Source organism: Dendropsophus ebraccatus, chromosome 11 (assembly GCF_027789765.1).
Source record: "Dendropsophus ebraccatus isolate aDenEbr1 chromosome 11, aDenEbr1.pat, whole genome shotgun sequence".
Classification (NCBI taxonomy): domain Eukaryota; kingdom Metazoa; phylum Chordata; class Amphibia; order Anura; family Hylidae; genus Dendropsophus; species Dendropsophus ebraccatus.
The window spans coordinates 90,935,325-90,962,789 of record NC_091464.1 but is presented as its reverse complement, the minus strand read 5'-3'; the positions used below and the strand labels follow the sequence as shown (position 1 = coordinate 90,962,789).

General features: G+C 42.8%; 1 protein-coding gene across 9 annotated transcripts in view; it reads left to right on the top strand.

Moving 5' to 3' along the window:
• Positions 1 to 27,465, top strand: part of ZBTB20 (zinc finger and BTB domain containing 20) — a 683,935-nt gene that overhangs the window by 161,427 nt on the left and 495,043 nt on the right. For all 9 annotated transcript variants that reach the window (XR_011358869.1, XM_069945739.1, XM_069945732.1 and 6 more), the window contains one exon: positions 20,042 to 20,103. The gene's annotated coding sequence lies outside the window, so the exon portion shown is untranslated. The remainder of the gene's footprint in view (positions 1 to 20,041; positions 20,104 to 27,465) is intronic.

Genomic DNA, 27,465 nt, shown 5'->3' with positions numbered 1-27,465 from the left:
ACGTTACACAGCTCTCTATGAAAATTATGCACTACTTAATTTATCCTGTGGGGTCACTGCAGGCAAATAGATCACTTGCTGCTGGGTTCCTCCATAGATTAGAGCTGGGTTTCCCAACAGAATATCCTGGGATCATCTTTTCATTGCTGAACCCTTCTATAACCAAAGAGAACTTAAGTGGGTAACCTAATTATATTTCTATCTAGTAAATCTAGAAGATATATATGTATGTGTGTTTTACATAATTGATGCTTGTATGAGCCTGATTCAAGACTTAGGGTCCTATTCCTTGGGGCCGACTAGGGCCCGATAAACAGTGTAAACGAGCGCCGATCTGCTTGTTTACTGGGCCTATTTTACGCCCCGATAATCGTTTAGCGAGGGCTGCAGGAACATCGTTACCGATGTCCTTGCATCCCTTGTTACATACTTTACCTATTCAGGCTGCAAGTCTTCTGCAGCTTCGGAGCGGCCTGTCTGAACTGAAAGACCGGTCAGCCAATCACTTGCCGCGGTGGTCAGCTCAGAAAGGCCGCTCCGAAGCTGCTGCTGCGTGTGGGACCGGGAGAAGGAGCACAGGAGAAGACCTGCAGCCTGGATAGGTAAAGTATAATGTTTTTAAATCGTCCACGTAGCGATGCGTGGGTGGCGACAGATGATTTTAGGTTTGAACCTAAATGAACGATCAGCCAATGACACGATCATCGGCTCATCAGCTGATAGTTTTCTCTATTCCACGTAGCGATAATCAGCCGAATCGGGCCTATTCGGCCGATTATCGCTACGTGGAATAGGCCCCTTAGATCTCAAGGTGTGAGATACAGTATATTGTGATGATGTAAAATGCCTCATGTACAGGGAGAGGATGCGGTGTCCCAGCTGTCGACATCTTTGGCCACCCATCCTCTGTTGATCATGTACTCACTTTGCACTAATTATATATTGTATAAATCCATATAGGAATCCTAAATGGAGGGAAAAAGCAGAGAACAGCTAGAAAATCTGCCTGAAATGGTGCAGACGTGCAGTAAATGTATATGGAAAAGTTGTCAACTTTTTGGAATATTTTTGACACTGGCAGCAATTTTTTGCAGCCCCTCTGCAGTCACTGATTGGCTGCGCGGGACCTCCAGGAGCCGGGAGCCTCAGTGTGGAGCATGTAAAGTATCTTTCCAGTGGCGGGGGGTTAATGGGGGCGACACTTACATACTCGCAGTGGGATGACAATCCCTGGCTGGGTCACAGAATGGCCGCCGGTTTTACTGAAGATCATCCCGGACGGTACTGCAGTACCGACCCGATGGTCTTAATTTCTGATGAATTAAGATGCTGGCCCATCAGTGTGCGCCCGCATTCCCAATTCACCAATGCACACAATGGAGCGTGTTTGGTGCTCCACACAATTAATAGGGGCTGCACAAAACTGACATGTCAGTTTCGTGCGGCCGGATGGAATCTCGGACAGAGCGTATACTATGGGGGAGATTTATGAAAAGGTGTAAATATACACCTGGTGTAAAATGCCCACAGCAACCAATCACAGCTCAGCTTTCAGCTCTGGCAAAATATAAGAGGAGCTGTGATTGGTTGCTCTGGGCAGTTTACACCAGGTGTATACACCTTTTCATAAATTTCCCTCTATGTGTATATGCATTCATGCACATACAACATATGTTTTGTATAAACATATGTTTTATGATCATGGCCTAAAGAAGGTTTCATCCTACTCCTCTACACACAGGGGGCAGCACTGGCATGGCGCATATCTCAGAAGATTTTATAGAATACTGAACCCCATTTATTTCATAAAGATTTCACGTCCCCCCCACCCCCATACACTTGATGACTTTCACGTCCACAGCCGGTAATGATATAATAGACTGTACAAATCGCGGCATCGATCCTTAAAGCGCAGAGCAGAACTGGGATTTTAGATTTTATTGAGGAGAAAGTTCAGCCAAGTTGTTATCTGCTCTGATCAGGTTTTATATTTTTATGATACGAACAGCTGAAATATTAAGTGAGAATCCTATTAATATTTCATACAAGAGAAAAGAAGTTATAAAATAACCAGCAGATCCCCAAACTCCACCGGGCCCGGCTATTACTTCTATAGAACAATCTTCTCCATTGATTCTGCCCCTTAAAGGCTTGACGGCAGAAACGCTCTGAACACCTCTGTTGTGTCGGCCGCTGTGTTCTGGAGGAATCTCCTTGTTCTTAGCACCTTGTATCTTGTTTATTGTTCTAACTCTTTGCTGTTTTACCATCTGCCAACACATTTAGGTTGGGTTATCACTGTGTTTTATCCCTACATTTAGGGCTCATGACATAAACACTACAGATTACTGTATCTATCATTGCCAGACAGTATCCGTATACAGCCTATGTTTCACAAATATTACTATATGAAATACATCACAGACATCTGTGTATCGGATAGCTGGGAAAGCCCAGGTGATATCACTGTTCACTTATAGAACTTCTCAAGGCAGAAATGGAGGGGACTTTTCTTTCTTCTCTATCTTGTGTCCTTGTAGAGAGGTAGTATTGCTGACAGCCACCCAATACACATATTAAAACACAACATATATACAGAATAGTTTGTCAGGTGGCTGTCAGCTCTACCACTGCTCTGCATGGAGCTCAAGAAGAGGAGAGGAAGACTAACTACCTGGCTGCGGAACTTCAGATGTGACCGCTAATATAGACAGTTAAATCATCCGAGCCTCCCCCAGAGAAGCCAGATAGTTGGGTTCTGTAGTTATCTCACCTCTTAAGCTCCCTGCAGAGCCGTTGTAGTGCTGACAGCCACCTGGCACGATATGTAGGTCAGGTGGCTGTCTGTAGCTCCTCTGTTCTGAGAGGTGAAGAGTTGAGTTGAGCGAACCTTGAACATGCTCTGGTTCGTCCAAACCCAAACGCTCTGCATTCATTTACCAGTGGCTGAAGAAGTTTTATGTAACCCTAAGGCCTATGGCTGCATCCATGTTTTCCATGTTTTCAGCCATTGGTAATCAAATGCAGAGCGTTTGCATTCGGATGAACCAGAGCGTACTTGAGGTTCACTCATCTCTAGTGAAGAGGCATTCTTCTTGTGTCTGGTGATGTATACCTACACGGTATTAGGACTTCTCAGCCGAGTTGCAGAACCGTACGGAAAAATTCTCTAAGGTTTGGACTCCCTGGGTTCTTTTTGAGAGCTCGGCTGATTTCCGTTCTCTCCTATCTTATGTGACTTTGTAGCAAGGATTATAGCTATGAGAGACTTGTTGCCTTTCCTGATTTAGTACGGGATTAACCATCTTTGTATTTTCCTTGTCTGTTTCTTTTCTCTTGTGTCTTGTCTAATGGTTGTGTAGTCGTTTTGTTAGTCTATTTTGTTTTTTCTTTTGATTGCATCTGCTGTGTTGGTTCTCCTTTATTGGCATTTTGCCTTTTATGTGCTGATACAATGTATAATTCATTGGGGTGTTGCAAACCACAGAGTGGCCCCCTCGAACGTGCTTGTGTTCATTTCTGGTCTATTGTCAAGATTGGGCCACTTCCACCGATTGCCTTTTTTTTGAGGCCTTTGGGACTTATTGGACAATACGGCACTTTTGTTAACATACAACACATTACTCTATCTAGTTTGTAAATTGTGGATTCTAATGCTGTTTATATAACTGTGAAAACTTTTAATAAAATAAGAGAAGAATATACTAGGAGTCCTCCTGTATACCACCAATGGAAATTGAAGTCATACCACCAATGCGTTGAAGTCAATGGAATGACGGACGTCCAATGTACACAGTGTATAAAATGACATCTGCACAGACGTCAAAATAATGATCATGTCTATTATTTTTGGACATCTTTTGCAAACATCGGATGTTATTTTCTAGTTGTCCAGTTTTTCTTTTTTCACTGTTCTTTCTCTGTTTTTACTGTTAAATTCAATGGACTTTTCAATTTAAGACACAACCAAAGGACGGGCGGACAATTTTCAAAATAACGGACGTCATTTTAAAAATTATAAACGGGCAAGAAAAAACATGGGAACATAGCCTAAGGAAGGAATATAAATACGATTTAGACCTCTGAACCTCTTTTAATGACTTGGACCTCTTTTTCTGAAAGATATTTCCCTAATGTTGAAACTCTCTATGTATCCTCCCCACCCTCTTGTTTCTTGTCTTGTTGTGTATTACCTTCTAGGGTTGTTGTGTTTTTTATTTTTCAAATTTTTGTTGTTTTTTTTACTTAAAGATTGTTTTTATTGCGCACAGATTGTCTTACATGATAGGCTATGGACTTGTTATTGACTGCTCCTTGTCATATACTCATCGCAAGTGCTTTACTGTGAACTTGTTTTATTGCACGCTGTATTTGAAATTTGAGTTTTTGACTTTTTTAACTTAAAAAAGTATGTTTTTCGAGCTGTATAATATGACCCAAAAGAGTTGTGTGGATCCAGCCCCTGACCGATTCCCAGACGGGTCATTTGTAGACCTTGTGTACGCTCTGCCCCAGACTACAGGCATGGAAGGTGCACTGATACATGTGCTGCCCTATGCAATAAGAGAAGGCTGCTGTCTAAGGTAACATTTTATTTCTAAACATAGATGGTAAATCCATGCTCCTAGGAAATCCACTGAGAGAGTACAGTATCTTCCCAACCTTCTGACACTGTGAATGGGATTGTTTCTACAGCAGGTGCATGGATTTCCTGCTCAGTAGAATGAGACAGTAGTAGCAGAAATTTCTGCAACAAATATGCAGAGTGTGAATAAACCCTAAGGGGAGAATCAAACATGCAGATTTTGACGCTGTTTTTGATCCAGTGCAAGAAGTAGATTCTATAAAGGTAAGTTTTTCAAGTTAACTGGTCACCAAAAGAGTCTTCTCATAAGTCATATAGGATATGCCGTCTGTCACATAGACATGGAGTGGGAAGAAAGGTTCATTCTCCCGATCAGTCATGGTCTGAACACTCCTTGCTCCTGCCCCATTCTCCTGATTAGTCGTGGTCTGAACACTCCTCGCTACTTCCCCGTTCTCCTGATCAGTTGTGTGAACACTTCTTGCTCCTGCCCCATTCTCTTGATCAGTCATGGTGCAAACACACCTGATTACTGTCCCGTTCTCCCAGTCAGTCATGTTCTGACCACCACTTGCTCAATCCCCATTCCCCCGATCTCTTCTGGTCTGAACACTCCTCAATCCTGCCCTGTTCTCCTGATCAATCATTGTCTGAACATTGCTTGCTCCTTTGCGGTTCTCCTGATCAGTTGTGGCATGAACACTCCTTGCCCCACTGGCTTTGTTCTGATCAGTCATGGCTTGAACCCTCCTCGCTCCTGCCCTGTTCTCCTGATCAGTCATGGCTTGAACCCTCCTCGCTCCTGCCCCATTCTCCTGATCAGTCATGGCTTGAACCCTCCTCGCTCCTGCCCCATTCTCCTGATCAGTCATGGCTTGAACCCTCCTCGCTCCTGCCCCATTCTCCTGATCAGTCATGGCTTGAACCCTCCTCGCTCCTGCCCCGTTCTCCTGATCAGTCATGGCTTGAACCCTCATCGCTCCTGCCCCGTTCTCCTGATCAGTCATGGCTTGAACCCTCCTCGCTCCTGCCCCGTTCTCCTGATCAGTCATGGTCTGAAGAGTTTTTATTTTTGGGGGGGTATACTTTAAGGCTGTGTTTGTTTGCGACTGTCATTTTGAGACGACATTGCAGCCAAAGATATATGTTGTGAATAATGCAATTCATTGCATAGATCAGTGGTTTTCAACCTGTCCAGGTTTTGCAACAACTGGACAACAACAAGAATACATAGCTGGCAGTGATTAAAAAATAAATATATTTTCCATTAACATGTTGTTAAAAAGCAATTTACCCGCACAGAATGGCGCCATCTGGTCTCTGCATACCGTGCACTTATTCTGCAGTGGAGAAACCTTTGGTGGGAACATGGTCCAATGTATTTCTCATGCTAAATGTGTGAACGTACCTGAACTCCTTATGCATCAACTTTTGGATTTGTCTCTGTGTGTGATTCCAGCCTAAAATGTTCTGTCCCCAATGTATTTCTCATGCTAAATGTGTGAACGTACCTGAACTCCTTATGCATCAACTTTTGGATTTGTCTCTGTGTGTGATTCCAGCCTAAAATGTTCTGTCCCCTCTGTAGCCTGGCGGGCGGTAGGGATGGTTCCCACATCCATCTACAGCAGGTTACATGTTGGTATTGCATTACGCCATGCTTGTCTATGACAAGTCAGTAATATTTTTTGCATCTCATATAGAGACTTTTCTCGCCATAACTTTTCTTTATCATTTCTGAAAATTTCCTTCTCTTCAGAGTCCAGTAAAATGTCTGATTATCTGAATGGGATCCCAGGTCTGATGTATTACTCTTACATATTATATATAATGAGAATTACCATGTGTTAGCATCATGTATAATTGTTGCTGATGGAAAAGATTTCCCAACAAAGTAATATGCCAAGTGATAAACCTGATTGTAAATTGCAGTAATGTTTACAAGCCGCAGCTACCCTCTCACTTTAATCATCAGAGCCGAACATAAAATAAGTCATTTCCATACGAGGTGATATTTCTCCTTAAAGCAGATCTCCAGGCTCCCCCCTTATTGCAGCTCATTCCCCTCCGTCTGCCTGCACCACTTACCTGATGATAAGCTGCTTTTTTATCACTGGTGGTTTAGTTGTTTGCTTTATAATCATTCTGTCCCTGCTGCAATGTAAATTGTCTCTCTATGCACTGACTTCACAATGAGCTTGTGCTTATACACAGCAGCCAATCTGAACAGGCCGAGCTGCAGTATAGTCTGGAGCCCCCCTATAACAGCAGTCTGGCTGGGTATTCTGGAGCCCCCCATATAACAGCAGTCTGTATAGTCTGGTGCCCCCTATAACAGCAGTCCGTGTAGTCTGGAGCCCCCTATAAGAGCAGTCTGTATAGTCTGGAGCCCCCTATAACAGCAGTCTGTATAGTCTGGAGCCCCCTATAACAGCAGTCTGTGCAGTCTGGATCCCCCTATAACAGCAGTCTGTATAGTCTGGAGCCCTCTATAACAGCAGTCTGTATAGTCTTTTGCCCCCTATAACAGCAGTCTGTATAGTCTGGAGCCCCCTATAACAGCAGTCTGTGCAGTCTGGATCCCCCTATAACAGCAGTCTGTATAGTCTGGAGCCCTCTATAACAGCAGTCTGTATAGTCTGGAGCCCCCTATAACAGCAGTCTGTATAGTCTGGAGTCCCCTATAACAGCAGTCTGTATAGTCTGGAGCCCCCTATAACAGTAGTCTGTATAGTCTGGAGCCCTCTATAACAGCAGTCTGTATAGTCTGGAGCCCCCTATAACAGCAGTCTGTATAGTCTGGAGTCCCCTATAACAGCAGTCTGTATAGTCTGGAGCCCCCTATAACAGCAGTCTGTATAGTCTGGAGTCCCCTATAACAGCAGTCTGTATAGTCTGGAGCCCCCTATTACAGCAGTCTTTGTAGTTTGGAGCCCCCTATAACAGCAGTCTGGCTGTGTATTCTGGAGCCCCCTATAACAGCAGTCTGTGAAGTCTGGAGCCCCCTATATCAGCTGTCCGTGTAGTCTAGAGCTCACCATTACAAGCAGTCTGTGTAGTCTGCATTAGGCTTAGAGCCCTATTACACCAACAGATCTGACAGATTTTTATAAGCCAAAGCCTGGACTGGATGTGAGAAGAGGAGAAATCTGAGTCTTTACTTTATTACCGGTTCTCTGTTAATAGTCCACTCCTGGCTTTGGCTCAGATAATCTGTTAGGGTAATAAGGCCCTTACACATAGTGATATCTATTTTGGAGGTGTACTGGGTGATATGGCTCAGGTCCACATTCTCTGTGTTGTAAGTGATGTCATACAATATACAGGTCATGGGATGTAAGCGCTGTGTTTACATAGAATATATAGCAGTGTACACATCACGTTAGATGAGCGCTGTGAACGGGGGTTGGGGCTACACTAATATATTTACAGTAATATATATAAAAGCTCCAAGCGGCATTATCACTGATAGCCATGGCCATTAATGGTTTCCTAAACTCTACATTTATGTGCAGAATTAAATAATGAAAGCTCATATCTCATTTATAGCGGATGCTCCAATTTGTACATTATCATATGGTTTACATAAAACATTCATCTACAGAAAACTCTGTCACTTCATGAATGAATTATGGTACTTATCCTGTACTGATCCTGAGTTACATCCTGTATTATACCCCAGAGCTGCACTCACTATTCTGCTGGTGGGGTCACTGTATACATACATTACATTACTGATCCTGAGTTACATCTTGTATTATACTCCAGAGCTGCACTCACTATTCTGCTGGTGGGGTCACTGTGTACATACATTACATTACTGATCCTGAGTTACATCTTGTATTATACTCCAGAGCTGCACTCACTATTCTGCTGGTGGGGTCACTGTGTACATACATTACATTACTGATCCTGTACTAATCGAGTTACATCCTGTATTTCTTTTTTTTTTTTTTTAACATAACAATAAATAAATTACATACCAGAAATAACACACCATATCTAACCAGAACAAGACAATAAATAGAAAAATTACCAAAACAAAATGAAACCATAACATAAACCACTGGTCCATCCCCGTACTCATTCTTCCACACAGACAACCCAAATACCTATATACAATATATACACACACACACACACACACACACACACACACACAATATAACCAATTTTAGCTAAACATATTAATAAACTATATACACTACTATATACAAACCTATATACACCACTATATACTATACACCTATATAAATAACTAAATGTGAACCCCCTGGCCCAGTTGCATTGTGCACAACCTAATACCACAGACACAATTCTATACAACCCAACGCCAACTAAACAATACATCATCATTACACAAATAAACTAAAACTAAGAAGACACGATACAAAAATAACCTACAACTAAACAATACATATAATATTTTTATTTATTTATTTATTTTTTTTGGCACTGTGCTGGTCCAGCATCCCATGCCCCCAGTACATGATAACAGACGTCCATGAACCAGCCAAGAATTTTATATATAAATATAAAAGTCCCAACAAAGTCCCACAGAAGCCCCCTCCCCCATTTTACCCACCACCCAACCTATCACTAAACCCCAACCCCAGGTGCAAACAAAACATATATAATATATACAGTATATACAATTTATACAAACATACAAAAACAATCACAATACACAAACTAATGAAAATATATAACATACTAAACCCCAAAAAGATGAGACTTCTCAGCCCCACACACAGCCCGAAAGCCCAAGTTCAGTACCTGCAAGCCCTCTACTCCAGTATCTCTACAGCACAAAACAAAAGACTAATGTGCCAGCATCAGCCCACCACCAGGAGAGGAGACGCAGGCTAAGGAACCTTATAGGCAGAGCCCCTCCAAAGACAAGAGGCCCTACCAGCCCCCAGCCTCTCGTACTCCAGAGAGCGCACCTTCACCAGGTCACCGAGTGTGCCCCTAACCACCTTATCCACAGGGGGGCGCTGTGCCCCTAACCACCTCATCCACAGGGGGCGCTGTGCCCCTAACCACCTCATCCACAGGGGGCGCTGTGCCCCTAACCACCTCATCCACAGGGGGGGGCTGTGCCCCTAACCACCTCATCCACAGGGGGGGCTGTGCCCCTAACCACATCATCCACAGGGGGCGCTGTGCCCCTAACCACCTCATCTACAGGGGGAGCTGTGCCCCTAACCACCTCATCCACAGGGGGGCGCTGTGCCCCTAACCACCTCATCCACAGGGAGGATTTTACGCTGCGTTGATACTAAACACCGTGCACTCCACGTGTGGTACCTGACCACTATGCTGACTAGGAATAAAGTGCTCCGGTCCCAGCCACCAAGGTTTCTGAATGCTCCATAGGCCCATTCCGCATAGGAGAGGCGGGCCAACCTGGGCCGCCCGATGGAAGCGCCCACCCTGTTGTAAACCTCTGTATTAAAGGGACAATGAAGCAGAAAATGCTCCATGCTTTCCAGCATGCCTCCACACTCCTCCCGGGGACATCCCCGATCCTCAGAGCTCCTGCACTTCAGATTGTCCCTCACATACAGTTTCCCATGGAAGCAGCGCCAAGCCAAGTCCCAAAACTTCAAGGGGATCCTGATGGAATTCAATAGGCCCAAACCAACCTCCAGATCCCGGCTTGGGCAATCCTTGAGCGCCAGCGGCTTTTGGAAATGGGATGACAGGACCCTATTGTCAAGGAATTTCCTCGACAGAGTCCTAATCTCCCACATCCCCAAACCCCACCGACGAATGACCTTCAGAACCAGGGTAGCATAAGCCGGAAGATGCCCGTGTGGTGTGCGGAGATCCTTCACTTGCCCTCCTGTCTCCCATTCCTGGAAGAAAGGCCGAAACCATCCCCTACAGGAGAATACCCACGGAGGAGCCCTCTCTTTCCAGAGGTTTGCAATGTTGGTCTTAAGAAAGGTATTCACCAGGAACACCACGGGGTTGACCATACACAACCCCCCTTGTCTCCTCGTACGGTAAGTAACCTCCCTCTTGACTAGGTTCAGTCTATTCCCCCATAACAGCTGGAAGAACACACTGTAGACCCGAGTCCAGAGAGGTTCTGGCAAAATGCAAACACTGCCCAGATATATCAGCAAAGGGAGCAGGAAAGTTTTGATCAGGTTAACCCTTTCCCTGAGGTTCAAAGATTAACCCTTCCATTGATCCACCTTCTGAGCGGCGATCTTAAGCCTGCTGTCCCAGTTTTGTTTGGGGCAATCCCCTTGGCCGAATTTGATGCCGAGAACTTTTGCAAACTCCTGGGGCTCTGGAAGGGTGTCCGGGAGATCAAATCCAGGATCTCCACCTCCCAGCCAGAGACTCTCACACTTATCCTGGTTGATCTTGGACCCAGATGCCTCTGAGTAGCGCTCCACCACCGACATCACACACTGAACCTCCTCTTGGGAGGAGACAAATATGGTGACATCATCGGCGTACGCTACCACCCTCAGAGTGGAATCCGGCACTGCAGGGTCCGTTCTCACCCCCATCAACGGTCCACAATCAATCCTCCTAAGGAAAGGATCAATTGCAAACACGTACAACAGTTACATTCTGTATTATACTCCAGAGCTGCACTCACTATTCTGTTGCTTGTTATTGAAAGCAGTCACCATGTCATTGAAACAGCAAGGAGCATTGGGAGATTTAATAGGGTACACCAGAGAAAAAAATAGCTTTCAGATCAGCTGGTGTCTGAAAGTTATAGTTTTTTAAATTAATTCTATTTGAAAATCTCCAGTCTTCCAGTACTTATCAGCTTCAGTATTTCCTGCAGGAAGTGGTGTATTCTTTCCAGCCTGACACAGTGCTCTCTGCTGCCACCTCTGTCCATGTCAGGAGAGGTTTTCTATGGGGATTTGCTGCTGCTCTGGACAGTTCCTGACATGGACAGAGGTGGCAGCAGAGAGCACTGTGTCAGACTGGAAAGAATACACCACTTCCTGCAGGACATACAGCAGCTGATATAAATCTTTTCCTAAATAGTTTACATATGTGTTCATTTGTGGCGGGCGGACTGGAGCAGAGTCCGAAGACTGAACAGGGTTCATTCTTCGGGCGGATGGTGGAATCTGAGTGACCATAAAATGGAGTCTATTGCACTGGCGGAGATGTGCATGCCGCGAGCGGGGCCGAGCTGTGGAATCCGCAGCAGGTTATCCGCCTGGGTTCTATAGTGTGCACATACCCTTATAGAATACTATGTATAGACTATAATATACTTGTATGATGGGTTTTGTTGGGGGTTGTTGTGTACTATTTATAGAGTATAATAGACTTGTATTGTGGACATGTTGGGGGTTATAATGTACTATGTATAGAATACAATAGACTTTTATCTTGGTTATGTTGGGGTTATAGTGTACTATGTATAGAATACAATAGACTTTTATCTTGGTTATGTTGGGGTTGTTGAGTACTATGTATAGAATTTTATAGACTTGTATTGTGGTGATGTTGGAAGTTGTTGTGTACTATGTGTAGAGTATTATAGACTTATTATGTGTTATGTAGCAGGAAGTTGATCACAATTTAATGTTTTTCTTAGAACTTCTGCTAAAGTTTTAATGAAAATTTGTTGGGTTCCTTAGAGAAGTATCGGGATTTCTCAGTAGATTTACTTTCCATCAGTTTTCGTCAGTATGTCCGGAGATGAATGCGCTGACCGCAGCTCCTGGCCATCTCACAATGCAGCAGCTTTTGTTCTTGTCTTGGTGCTCGCTCAGAGACATAGAATGGGCTCTTTACTCTCCCCTGTTCCCGTACAGTACAAAGAGCCGGAGCTCAGTGTGTGCCCCCGTCATTGTACAGCCGCTACAATAATAATGTGACAGTGCCGCGGCCTCCCGGACTGCAGGGCATTCTCCAACCTCTTCAGATATAGTTTAATATAAATATTACATGCACCGTCTGTGTCACTTTACAGCTTTAATTGAAAAATGGAAGATTGATGTAAGAGATTGGGTCGTGTTTTATCACAGGTTAGCTGGAATTCCGCCTGCAGTGCTGTAGGGTTTCTATTGTCTCTTTCCTTTTATTCCAAGACCTGCTTTTCACATTTTTTTGTGGCATACCCAGAAACTTGGCACAAAGTTGACAGCCAAGATGAATAATCATGAGTACGGACAAACGGACACAGGCGGACTGAGCGGCGTGTATTCTGAGAGGCTTTTCAAACTTATTCTTCCCTTAAAATCACTTTGTAATTCATGTATGCTGACATCATGTGCACGACTCCACAGAAAGTAATTAGACAACCCCTGCCGCTCTCCTCGGCTGATGAAGCCTGTGGTTTGTGTTATTAAAAAAAAAAAAAAAATACTCCGCTCTTTACAAGAATTTCTTTCACCCTGAAGTTCACAATCCTTGTTTTTTTTATTATTTTAATTTTCAGTGTAATACTTTTTTTTGCAGTGTGGAGGACTTTGTTGCCAATGAAGAGTATGTAAAATGTCCAGCACCTACTTGATACTTTAACATGGCAACCTTTGAAGAAGTGATAGTGATGTTTTACAGCATTCAGACCTGTTACTGCATGGGTCAATGGGTCACCTTTAGTGTGTTTTTAGGGTAACTATAAGACATTGGTTTTGTTAGATTTGCTTTAATTTAAGTTTAATGGACTGAATGTACAGATGTGGCTGCTGCCAGTTTGAAACTAAATACAGGAGCAGGGACTCGTGTCAAAGAAAGGAGTCCCTGCTCCTTTACACCTGAGCGCTACCATTAGTTCTAACATGGTGCTCTATGGTACCCTGTATCCCTGAATATAAGGGCTCCTATGAAAATAAGACCTAGTAGAAGTTTTGCTGAATTGCTATATATAAGGCCTCCTCTGAAAATAAGACCTAGCACTGTTTTGGAAGCATGCCCGCCGAGCAGAACACCATGGCATGCAGATAGGTTTCTTTTAAGCCCGACGCCGTTGTCCCCTACCTTCACGTCTCTTGCAGAGCAGCTGCACGCAGGACATGAAGTCCGTCACCTGCCGCCAACCTCAGATGTTCCCTTTCGCGGCCATCACTTGTAAATGTGCAGCCAAGGCATCAAGAGGCCAGTTGCCTGCCACCATCCTCCCATTATCTAATTGTCTGCCGCCATAACGCATGCTGTCTTTGCTGTGCTATTGTAAGCTCCCCCTGGTGTCTGTTAGCCGCCATACGCTCTTTCCCTGCTGTGCGTGTAACATGTGAATTCTTCTTTATGGAAAAATATCTTTGGGAGCCAAAATTAATATAAGACACTGTTTTTTCGGGGGTAATACGGTAGTAACAGAAAGTACATTAGTGTATGAGCCTCGCTGTGTTAATACATCCGATTTGAGTGACAGTGTATACAGAATATGCAGCACTGTTCACTAGTGAAGGTGTACAGCTCCCACCCCAGTGAATGTAAGGTGAGTGGTGCTGCATACATTGTAAGTGTGCATTACCCATCCTAATGAATTTAAGGTGAGTGGTGCTGCATACATTGTAAGTGTGCATTACCCATCCCAATGAATGTAAAGTGAGTTGTACTGCATACTTTGTGAGTGTACAGCACCCATCCCAATGAATGTAAGTTGAGTGGTGCTGCATACTTTGTGAGGGTACAGCACCCATCCCAATGAATGTAAGATGAGTGGTGCTGCATACAGTGTAAAGTGAAGCAGCAATCCAGCAAGTATGCTGCACCTGACCCAGTGAATTTAAAGAGACTCTGTTAGAAGGTTTATGTTGCCCCATCTAAGGGTAGCATAAACTAATGTCAGAGAAGTTGAACAAAAACTGAGCACCACTCGCTAGTCCTTTCCATTATGTGCATGTGCTCAGCAGTCCTCGATGTTCATGAGCCCCAGCTTTCTCTGCCCACTGGAAGTGGAGGGAGTGGTAAGACATTAGGCCCATTGTCCTGCATATTTGGAGAACGGCTGAACGGTGATTTAAGTAACAACAATCTATTAAGAATTTCTGTTATTAGTTTATGCTGCCTTCATTTAGTGCAGCATTAACCTAGTGACAGATGCTGCATACTTTGTAAGTGTACAGCTTTCACACACAAAGTGGCAAATGTACAGTAGTAAGTGGCAGTGCTTTAACTGTATACATCACTACTTTACATTCACTGGGTACATTCACTGCTTTCACATCCAGCCTTGTAAATGTAAAATGAGAAGGAATACTTACATTGTATGCATTACTGTACAGTATTTGTACAGCACCTGACCCACTGAATGTAAGGTGATGATGCATATAGTGTAAGTGTGCATTACCCATCCCAATGAATGTAAGGTGAGTGATGATGCATATAGTGTAAGTGTGCATTACCCATCCCAATGAATGTAAGGTGAGTGTAAGTACACAGCTCTGGAAATTGTACAGTACACATTAGTGAACAGCAATACATACACTGAATGCATCACTGCTCACTTTACATTCACCAGGTTAGGGAATAGAATATTTTCCTTGCCCTGGGTGCAATAGAGGAGGTTACTGCAACCCCGCTGTCATCTGTGATGTGGGACCCGCATGTTAGCTGCTCTGTATTGTCACCATTTTTGTGACTTTCTCTTCTCTCTTCTTATTGTCACCTCTTCCATTTCTTCCCCTTATTTCTTCCATCAGATCTTCTCATATGAATCTTCAGTCACTTCTGTCTTAAAGGGAACCTGTCACCCCCCGTGCCGGGGTGACAGGCTCCCGACCCCCGCGTTAGAGCCCCCTATACTTACCTAATCCCGCCGGGTCCCGCTTCTGGAGGTGGTCGGGTGATGAAGATCTTAGCCGCTGCAGCCTGGCGGGCGCGATGAGAGATGAGTCCAACGCTCATAGAGAATGACGGAGCGCTGGACTCTCCTGTCATTCTCTATGGGTGTTGGACTCATCTCTCAGCGCGTGCGCCAGGCTGCAGCGGCTAAGATCTTCATCACCCGACCACCTCCAGAAGCGGGACCCGGCGGGATTAGGTAAGTATAGGGGGCTCTAACGGGGGGTCGGGAGCCTGTCACCCCGGCACGGGGGGTGACAGGTTCCCTTTAAAGGGGTTATCCAGCGCTACAAAAACATGGCCACTTTTCCCCCTACTGTTGTCTCCAGTTCAGGTGCGGTTTGCAATTAAGCTCCATTTACGTCAATGGAACTGAGTTTCAAAACCCCACCCAAACTGGAGACAACAGTAGGGGGAAAGTGGCCATGTTTTTGTAGCGCTGGATAACCCCTTTAAACATAATGTTCTGAGAATTCTTCACCAACCCTGAACCTCTAAGCTCCTTATACGTTTCCTGTCAGATATCCAGTCTCCTGGATCCATCACATCTCTCAGTCTTGTCCTTCTCATATATCTGGGCTCCTTTATCTAACACACATATAGAAAAAAAAATTTGATAACTTTTACATTTAGAAAGTTTTCTCAAAACGTAACTAAATTGACATGAGAGATAGAGCCCTTGCGGAGCGGAGGACCCCAATTCCCCCTTCAGCTTACGTCCCATTGAGTACAAATCTCTGTTAAGTCTGTTAAAGGAATCATTACATGAAACGTGAATTATATTCTCACCTGTAAGTGTTATATTTCCTTGTGGAGAGGAATAAATTGTTTCTATGCGTTTGCATCTCAGATTGTGAGGTCTCCCTCACGGTGGGCTCTTTCTGTTGGGAGTTCGGGGGGTGTTAAGTGTTCTTAATAGCTCTGGGCATCGCTCCTATTGGATTTATGGACCATTTATAGCAATATTTGTACTGCTGAGCCTCTTGTTGTGCATTAATGTATAATGGTATATGATATAATAGTTTATGAATATGATGGTGTTATAAGATAGAATAGTATATGATTATTTCACACACAAAGTGGCAAATGTACAGTAGTAAGTGGCAGTGCTTTCACTGTATACAATGGAGTTATAAAATAGAATAGTACATGGTTATAATGGTGTTATAAGATAGAATAGTATATGATTATAATGATGTTATGAGAGATATAATAGTATATGGTTATAATGGTGTTATTAGATAGAATAGTATATGATTATAATGATGTTATGAGAGATATAATAGTATATGGTTATAATGGTGTTATAAGATAGAATAGTATAAGATTATAATGATGTTATAAGATAGAATAGTATATGATTATAATGGGGTTATAAGATAGAATAGTATATGATTATAATGATTTTATAAGATAGAATAGTATATGGTTATAATGGGGTTATTTTTATATATATATATATATATATAATTTTATTATATAGATATAATATGTAGATATAATAAAATGGTGTTATATGATATAGTATATAATGAAATTATGTTAGAAGATATAAAAGTATATGATATAATGGTGTTATACGATATAATAATATATGATATAGTAGTATATGATCAGAATGATGTTATAAGGTATAATATATGATAGTGTTAGAAGATATAGTTTAATGGTGTTATATTTTTTAACACCATAATATCATATCTTATTACACTATTATATCATATACTACAATATCTTAACACCATTACATCATATACGATTATATTTGCTAACACCATTATATTATATCTTAAACTACTATATCTTAACACCATTATATTATATGCTATCAAATCATATAACATCATTTTATTATGCCTTGGCACTATTATATCATATACTATAATATTTTATAATAGTATATAAAATATAGGTGTTTTATTACATAAAATAAAATGGTGTTAGCAAATATAATAGTATATAATAAAATGATATAAAAGTATATGATATAATAGTGTATTAAGATATTATATAATGGTATTAGCAAATAGAATAGTATATGATATAATGGTGTTATAAGATATTGTAGTGTATGGTATAATGATATGAGATATAATAGTATATGATATAATGGCGTCATAAGATATAATATAATGGTGTTATAAGATACAATAGTATATGATCTAATTGTGTTATAAGATATTGTAATGTATGGTAGAATGATGTTATGAGATATAATAGTATATGATGTAATGGTGTTATATAAGGTTTAATAAAATGGTGTTAGAAGATACAATATTATATATTATAATGGTGTTATAAAATATATTTGATATAATGAATCCACTATATCAGAAGTCAATGTTTTAGCAATAGACAAAGTGAAAATAGAACGTTGAGATTTTGTTACACGCATATTTATATATTTTCTTTATTACTTACTCTTTTTTTTTGTTTTCCCACATCCGCCGTCACTTTTTTTCCCTCTGAGTTTTGCATAATCGTTACGTGAGCGAGGCCCAAAACTCGAGGTGATAAAACATGCGAGAAGAGAAGTAGTAATTTGTCAAATCATTTATGTCAGGGAAAAATTGGAATTAAAGTGATGATAACCTTTATTGGCTAATTGAGCAGATTTCAGCGGCCGCCGCCGAGACTTCACTGGTGTCTGTGAGGCAAAGACCGCCAAAGTCTCTGAAGCTTTTACAGGAAATCCGCTTAGTTAACCTGTAAGAGTGACCAATATTTCTGGGGATTTAAATTTTTTTTTTCTAGACACTTTTCAGAGATGGACAAGAGAGAACCTGGGCATCCCGAATTATTTACAACAGTCCGGAGATTGTGTGTGTAGTATACGCTATATCAGCGGGGGAGTCTATCTATCTATCTCCTATCTATCTATCTATCTATCTATCTATCTATCTATCTATCTATCTCCTTTCTATCTATCTATCTATCTATCTATCTCCTATCTATCTATCTATCTATCTATCTATCTATCTATTTCCTATCTATCTATCTATCTATCTCCTATCTATCTATCTATCTCCTATCTATCTATCTATCCATCTCCTATCTATCTATCTATCTCCTATCTATCTATCTATCTCCTATCTATCTATCTTCTATCTATCTATCTATCTATCTATCTATCTATCTATCTATCATGTTAGTTACTGTAAACAGTGAGGATTTATACATATGACTCCCCCCCCCTGCACTGTGACCCTGTAGCCGTCACCTGCAGTGTGATACCCGCTTTTCTTCTCCATCCTATGTTACAGATTCAAAATGAGGGTTGGGCTGTGTGACTATACAATGGAGGAGGGGAGGGTAGAGGCCTGTACAGTATATCTGTCCTGCTGACCCTCTTTACACTTAGGAAAGGGTGAAGGTTAATTCTGACCTAGTCCCAGGTCGCCCCCTGAGATGTATCCCAGGCCATCCACAGGTCAGGAGTGGCCCACCCCAGCCACGTCTCGGTGTTTCCTATGTGGAGGGAACATTATCTTTTTTACAACTTTAGTAAAACAACATTATAAAGCCTTAAGCAGCTCCCCCGGCTCCTGTACCGGACCCCCGCTGGGCTCTGTGTGCAGAACGGGGGGGGGCTGTGTTAAGTTGCAGTTAAAATATGTGAAGTGTAATTACAGTGTAACATTATTATCTATAGAACAGATTAGAGTCTTATTATATACTTCTGAGTGTTCTATCTATCTCCTATATCTATCTATCTATCTATCTATCTGCTTTACTATTTATTACTGTCTGTAGTCAAGACTTAGGTCTGCTGGCACCCACTGCATCACGGAGCAGTGCTGCTTCATTTTTCTGTATCTATCTATCTATCTATCTATCTATCTATCTATCTATCTATCTATCTATCATCTATCTATCTATCTATCTATCTATCTATCTATCTATCTATCTATCTATCTATCTCCTATATCTATCTATCTATCTATCTATCTATCTATCTATCTATCTATCTATCTATCTATCTATCTATCTGTCTGTCTGTCTATCATTTATCTATTTATCTATCTGTCTCCTATCTATCTATCTATCTATCTATCTATCTATCTCTTATCTATCTATCTGATATATTTTATATCCATCTATTGTATGTGTAGACATCTCACAGTCTGTGATTGCACCTCGTCAGCCATAATTTTTCTGGACCATCAGACTGTTTTGTAGAAACCCGCCATGTCTGCCCCTGTGTCTCCCCCCATCCTTTCTCTCCCCCTGGTGTCTCGGTTGTGCATTGCGTTACTCAGAGAACCGTCAGACTTTGGCTCTGGCTGCATTAATATGGTGTCCTTGTAGTTGGGCTATGATGTGCGTCTCCCGGACACATCTCTCTCTCTCTCTCTCTCTCTTTCTTACCTCTTTTTTTCTCGCTTTGCTGAAAGATTTAATAGTTGCACATAATAAATGATAAGTCTGTAGGAGATCAGAGTGTCTGGCCTCCAGTCTGTACACGCAGCCTCCACCGGCCGGCCACATTGTGTGTTGACATCACCTGTTCTGCGCTTTGTTTGGACTGCGGCTGCCAGATGAATATATGTTGATATGTATACATAGACTATTCCCACACCCAAATCCATATCTAGTCATTGAAGTGTTATTGTGAAAGTTCCACATGTCCCGTGCACAGCCTCTAATGTCCGTCTCCTGTCTTCTTTATAGCAAGAATAAGGAGCAATAGAAACTTCTGCTGCAGCAGCTTTGGACCCTCAGCTAATCACCAGGTAAGACCCCCCTCCTTATATAAAGCCGTATCCATGTAATAGCATCCATAGATACATAGCAAGTTGTAAGATGTTATCTTTTTCTCCAGAAGTGTAACTTTTTGTATCCACAATATTCAAGTGGATTGTTCCACAGGAATGAAGCAGACATCTTCCTACAGCAATGAGATATAGCAGTGCATAGGAGGCAGATAAAATTAAAAAATCCTGTTATCGCACTGCAGGGTGGAAATTCCTTGTGTAGAAAAGACTTTCTGCTATAGGGGGTTAAAAAAAAAAAAAAAAAAAAAAAAAAATCTCTCTCTCTCTCTCTCTCTCTCTCTCTCTCTCTCTATATATATATATATATATATATATATATATATATATATATATATATAAATAATGACTCCAGGTTAGATCCAATGTCTGTTGAAGGCGGAGATTGTCTAAACTCCGCCTTGTTGCTGGCCTCACCTCCATGCTTTATACTGCAGTGCTGCTTGTTCACATAAGTATCAGCACAGGTTAAAGCAGACATGTCATTAGGAGTGGATTAACTTTACCACAGGCCCCGGGCTGCACTAGTGTGGTGTTCATAATATAGGATAGATAATGTCATGATACCCTGAATTTTGCAAAATTGCTGTGAAAAAGCAGCGATTTTTTGCAAATCATGGCAGAACTGTATCCAGGAGACATTACACCACTAAAAGTATAAGTCTTTTTGGGTGGCCATGGCCCCCCAGGAGCTTGGAGCCCCGGGCTACCGCCCGAAACAGACGTATTATAATCCGCTACTGTCTGCCATCAAGTGTGTTAACAGGCTTGTTTGGGCAGTGTCTATGATGCCTCCTAGACCCCTTTTTATTTTATTTTTTATCTTCTGCTTTACCAGCAATTATTTCCATTCCTCTGCTTACCTTACCTGCAGGTCTCCTAAACTGTGTGGGCGTGTACAGGGAGTTATGTCTCCGCCCTCACAGCCTGCCAAGTAAGGACAGTATAGGAGGAAGTTATGTCTCCGCCCTCACAGCCTGCCAAGTAAGGGCAGTATAGGAGGCAGTTATGTCTCCGCCCTCACAGCCTGCCAAGTAAGGACAGTATAGGAGGCAGTTATGTCTCCGCCCTCACAGCCTGCCAAGTAAGGACAGTATAGGAGGCAGTTATGTCTCCGCCCTCACAGCCTGCCAAGTAAGGACAGTATAGGAGGAAGTTATGTCTCTGCCCTCACAGCCTGCCAAGTAAGGACAGTATAGGAGGAAGTTATGTCTCCGCCCTCACAGCCTGCCAAGTAAGGACAGTATAGGAGGAAGTTATGTCTCTGCCCTCACAGCCTGCCAAGTAAGGACAGTATAGGAGGAAGTTATGTCTCCGCCCTCACAGTCTGCCAAGTAAGGACAGTATAGGAGGAAGTTATGTCTCCGCCCTCACAGCCTGCCGAGTAAGGACAGTATAGGAGGAAGTTATGTCTCTGCCCTCACAGCCTGCCAAGTAAGGACAGTATAGGAGGAAGTTATGTCTCCGCCCTCACAGCCTGCCAGGTAAGGACAGTATAGGAGGAAGTTATGTCTCTGCCCTCACAGCCTGCCAAGTAAGGACAGTATAGGAGGAAGTTATGTCTCCGCCCTCACAGCCTGCCAAGTAAGGACAGTATAGGAGGAAGTTATGTCTCCGCCCTCACAGCCTGCCAAGTAAGGGCAGTATAGGAGGAAGTTATGTCTCCGCCCTCACAGCCTGCCAAGTAAGGACAGTATAGGAGGAAGTTATGTCTCCGCCCTCACAGCCTGCCAAGTAAGGACAGTATAGGAGGAAGTTATGTCTCTGCCCTCACAGCCTGCCAAGTAAGGACAGTATAGGAGGAAGTTATGTCTCCGCCCTCACAGCCTGCCAAGTAAGGACAGTATAGGAGGAAGTTATGTCTCCGCCCTCACAGCCTGCCAAGTAAGGGCAGTATAGGAGGCAGTTATGTCTCTGCCCTCACAGCCTGCCAAGTAAGGACAGTATAGGAGGAAGTTATGTCTCCGCCCTCACAGCCTGCCAAGTAAGGGCAGTATAGGAGGAAGTTATGTCTCCACCCTCACAGCCTGCCAAGTAAGGGCAGTATAGGAGGAAGTTATGTCTCTGCCCTCACAGCCTGCCAAGTAAGGGCAGTATAGGAGGCAGTTATGTCTCTGCCCTCACAGCCTGCCAAGTAAGGGCAGTATAGGAGGCAGTTATGTCTCTGCCCTCACAGCCTGCCAAGTAAGGACAGTATAGGAGGAAGTTATGTCTCCGCCCTCACAGCCTGCCAAGTAAGGACAGTATAGGAGGAAGTTATGTCTCTGCCCTCACAGCCTGCCAAGTAAGGACAGTATAGGAGGAAGTTATGTCTCCGCCCTCACAGCCTGCCAAGTAAGGACAGTATAGGAGGAAGTTATGTCTCCGCCCTCACAGCCTGCCAAGTAAGGACAGTATAGGAGGAAGTTATGTCTCCGCCCTCACAGCCTGCCAAGTAAGGGCAGGAGTGCAGTAAGGAAAGCTCCATAATGACTGCACTGACATGGTACAGATTATATATCACTCCCATATCATTTTATAAGCATATAACTGTGTAATAGCTGTGTAATAGCACATTAAAAAATTCTGCTTCATAATTTAATTCAGCCTCAGTAAAGAAAATTACCATATTTCTGTCCCCTGTCTCTGTAATCACTGATATAAAGCTTAGCATAACTACTATTGCCATAATGACAAACATATCAGAGCACGATAGGAGTTGTAGTTGTAGCTCTACCCTGCCATACACCAATTTACATATGGATATTACTCAGTTGTGAATTCTCTTGTGTTTCCTGACTACTACACTACAGCTGCTGTAGTGTCATAGGAGTTATAGATCAGCTGCATTAAAGTAAAATGTCCACTCATCACTATAAGAAAATAGAAACTTTGCCAACTTGTTTTTGTCAAAACCTAAGATGTGTACCTGGGGTGTGTCCATGGGATGTGTACCTGAGATGTGTCCATGGGATGTGTACCTGGGATGTGTACCTGAGCTGTGTACCTGAGCTGTGTACCTGAGCTGTGTACCTGAGCTGTGTACCTGAGCTGTGTACCTGAGCTGTGTACCTGGGCTGTGTACCTGGGCTGTGTACCTGGGCTGTGTACCTGGGATGTGTACCTGAGATGTGTACCTGGGATGTGTCCATGAGATGTGTACCTGAGCTGTGTACCTGAGATGTGTCCGTGGGATGTGTACCTGAGCTGTGTACCTGGGATGTGTACCTGGGATGTGTACCTGAGATGTGTCCATGAGATGTGTCCATGAGATGTGTACCTGAGCTGTGTACCTGGGATGTGTACCTGGGATGTATCCATGGGATGTGTCCATGGGATGTGTACCTGAGCTGTGTACCTGGGATGTGTACCTGAGATGTGTCCATGAGATGTGTACCTGAGCTGTGTACCTGAGCTGTGTACCTGAGATGTGTCCGTGGGATGTGTCCATGAGATGTGTCCATGGGATGTGTACCTGGGATGTGTACCTGAGATGTGTCCATGAGATGTGTCCATGAGATGTGTACCTGAGCTGTGTACCTGGGATGTGTACCTGGGATGTATCCATGGGATGTGTCCATGGGATGTGTACCTGAGCTGTGTACCTGGGATGTGTACCTGAGATGTGTCCATGAGATGTGTACCTGAGCTGTGTACCTGAGCTGTGTACCTGAGATGTGTCCGTGGGATGTGTCCATGAGATGTGTCCATGAGATGTGTACCTGAGCTGTGTACCTGAGCTGTGTACCTGAGCTGTGTACCTGAGATGTGTCCGTGGGATGTGTCCATGAGATGTGTCCATGGGATGTGTACCTGAGCTGTGTACCTGGGATGTGTACCTGAGATGTGTCCATGGGATGTGTACCTGAGCTGTGTACCTGGGATGTGTACCTGGGATGTGTACCTGAGCTGTGTACCTGAGCTGTGTACCTGGGATGTGTACCTTGGATGTGTACCTGAGCTGTGTACCTGGGATGTGTACCTGAGATGTGTCCATGGGATGTGTACCTGAGATGTGTACCTGGGATGTATCCATGGGATGTATCCATGGGATGTGTACCTGGGATGTGTACCTTGGATGTGTACCTGGGATGTGTCCATGGGTTGTGTACCTGGAATGCTAACCACTGAGTCACCATGCTGGGAATAGTAGCACACCTGCCACACACACTCATCCCATTTCTGTGGAATGGAGCGGTATGAGGTCACTTCCTGGGTTATGTCTCTTATTTCAAGGCGATGTGGAGGAAGAATGGACTGTTGTTTGAGAAAAAGGGAGACACTTGGTGTTCACATGTTTAGGTTGATTTTAACATAAAAACTGTATAAAAAAGACATGTATATTATAACATTATTTGAAATCACAACCCCTATTGATTTATTAAAAAAGAAAAAAAATGTGACGGTGCCTCATAAAGCAGATAGCTATGTGAGCATAGAGGGGCCTAGGAAGCTTCTTCCTATAGGAATGCACATAATGCACTTTTGGCTTTAGGTCCTTTAAATGGTTTTTAGCTCCTCTTTATAGGCTTTATTAGGATATGTGGATGGGAACAAAAGGTAATACATATAACATGGTCAAATGGTTTAATTAGAATCAAAACTTTAATAAAGAAATAAAACTGTCTATCAAGAAAGAATAGAAAATAAATAAATAAGACTCTAACTTGTTTTGAACCTTGTCCGTTCTTATTCATGGCAAAGCAACCGTGATGAATACGAAGTGAGTCAGTGTGAAATACGTTGGCGTTTTATTCTGTTTATTGTTTATCAGACACAAAGTCTTGACTTTAATGCAAACATTTGGACCGCTTTTTTGCCGGTATAACATAGGATTTCTTTCCACCTAAGTAATATATGATCTTCAATAATTTATTGGAAGCCTTTTTGTTTCCACCCCTAATCTTGTGTCCACCAGGGTAGCATCAGGGTCTTAAAGGGGTTATCCAGCGCTACAGAAACATGGCCACTTCCTTCCAGAGACAGCACCACCCTTGTCTCTAGATTGGGTGGGGTTTTGCTACTCTGTTCCATTGAAGTGAATGGAGCTTAATTGCAAACCACACCTGACCTGAAGTGGCCATGTTTTTGTAGCACTGGATAACCCCTTTAAGATGCCTAACTTGGGGCAGCTGAATTTCAAGCCTTTTTGTTTAAGAGGTCTTTTAATGGAGATACTGTATATGAGGTTTTCCACATTGCAGACCTCATTTTGTTAGAAGGCATGCCCTCTATTCATTCAGCCTAGCATGGACCCTACAGGCTTATATGGTTGTGGTGTGATATATGGCTGCGGTCATACTGTGACACTACAGTGTAAAGTACCTGCAAGGTTCAGATCCAGAATCATCCTTTCTGTACTCCATAAAACGATGTTACAGAATATAAAGCATCTCCTGCCTCCTGTGTGGAACCCCGCCGCGCTCTGTGGGGAGCAGGATTTTTTTTTACTTGCAGTTAAAATATGTGAAGTGTAATTACATTGTAACAAGTTATCATCTACCGAAGAGAGAATCTTATTACATACCCCATGGTTACCAATGTATTCTTTCTATCTATCTATCTATCTATCTATCTATCTATCTATCTATCTATCTCCTATCTATCTATCTCCTATCTTTCTATCTATCTATCTATCTATCTATCTATCTACAATTCACACAAAGTCCGCGGCACATCCAGTTCTAGTGCATAAAAGGTTTATTCCAGGTGAAACATCAAGTCAATGTGGATACATAACAGCACAGCAAGCAGAAAGGGGGTGCGATGTTTCGACGACGTGAGGTTGTCGAAACGTCGCACCCCCTTTCTACTTGCTGTGCTGTTATGTATCCACATTGACTTGATGTTTTACCTGGAATAAACCTTTTATGCACTAGAACTGGATGTGCCGCGGACTTTATGTGAATTGCAGCTACAAGGAGGTCTCTGGTCACGACCTAATCGCAGGCACCCAACTCACCTGCTTTTGGAGTGCAGCTACACACCTTTCAAATATCTATCTATCTATCTATCTATCTATCTATCTATCTATCTATCTGTATTATATCTTCACCTATATGCCTACCTATGAATGTATCTATATTTCTATCATATCTTTTTCTATTATGTTATTTATTGATGTAGAAACCCAGTGCTGGTGATAGATATCTATAGTTTAGGGTCAGAGTTTGTATGTGTCCTCCCCCTATAGTTGTGCGGGTTTTCTCCAGGTTTTCTGGTTTCTCCAAAACATACAGATAGGTAGATGTGGAATCTACATTCTCAACAGGGACAAAGATCTGTGTGACAAACCGTGTACAATGCTGTGGAATAGGTTGGCGCTATATAAATAATGGATGTATTATCCGTCTGTTCCTGTGTATAACACCATAAACAATGTGTGTCTCCTCTGTAATGTTTATTAGGACACCACACATTATGTAGGCCCTGAGTTCGGATTCCTCATAGAGAACGGTGACCTTTTTGTTCTGGTTTGGAGGACACTAGCTATCTTCCCCCATTCCCCCTATATTATACCTGGAGTTGTCCTGAGTTTTGACTCCTCATAGAGATCTGAGACCTCTTTGTTCTGGTTTGGAGGACACTAGCTATCTTCCCCTGGTATTATACCTGGAGGTGTCCTGGATTCGGACTCCTCATAGAGCTCTTTTTTCCTTTTATTTTGGAGATGTTGGTCCTCATCTCCACCCCCGGTATTGTACCCGGAGGTAGACATCTCCTATAACCTTCTACGTAGGCAATTTCCTTTCTTGACTTGGATTTTCTTAGACCCCTCAGTGTAATAAGCCAATGAACTATTTCAGCCCCGTACAGTGGTCCTCGGGACAGGTTAGGTTCTGAGTCTCCGGACATTTCATAGCCATCTCTTCAGGTCTCAGACAATAATCCCTTTTCCTTGAAGGGAAGAAAAAAAAATCCCTAAGAAGAGAAGACTGTGGAAGTAATTTATTTGCACTGGGTGTTTTGGATGCATACATTAATATTAATATATTTTAGAAGGAGACAGGTTGTACTTTACTTTGGTTGGAATCCGTAATATAAACATTGTCAGCTACAAGAGGGTGTTACGAGCGATAATATTAACCCTTCGCCCCCTCCTGGCGGCCGCACATTGTCTCCATGGATTTGGCTTGGCAGACTGGTCCTGTGGGTGGGGTGGTGGCGATAAGGTGGGGGTGGCGGGGGTCTCCGTCTGCCTGTATTGCTAATCTGTCCCTGGATATTACAATGCACAGCAATGACTCTGTTTGGAGATTGGCCTGATTACCTATTAGTATAACCTATAATTGTAAGATGAATATATCTGGTAACAGATTCTCAAATTAAAATGAGCATGCTCCC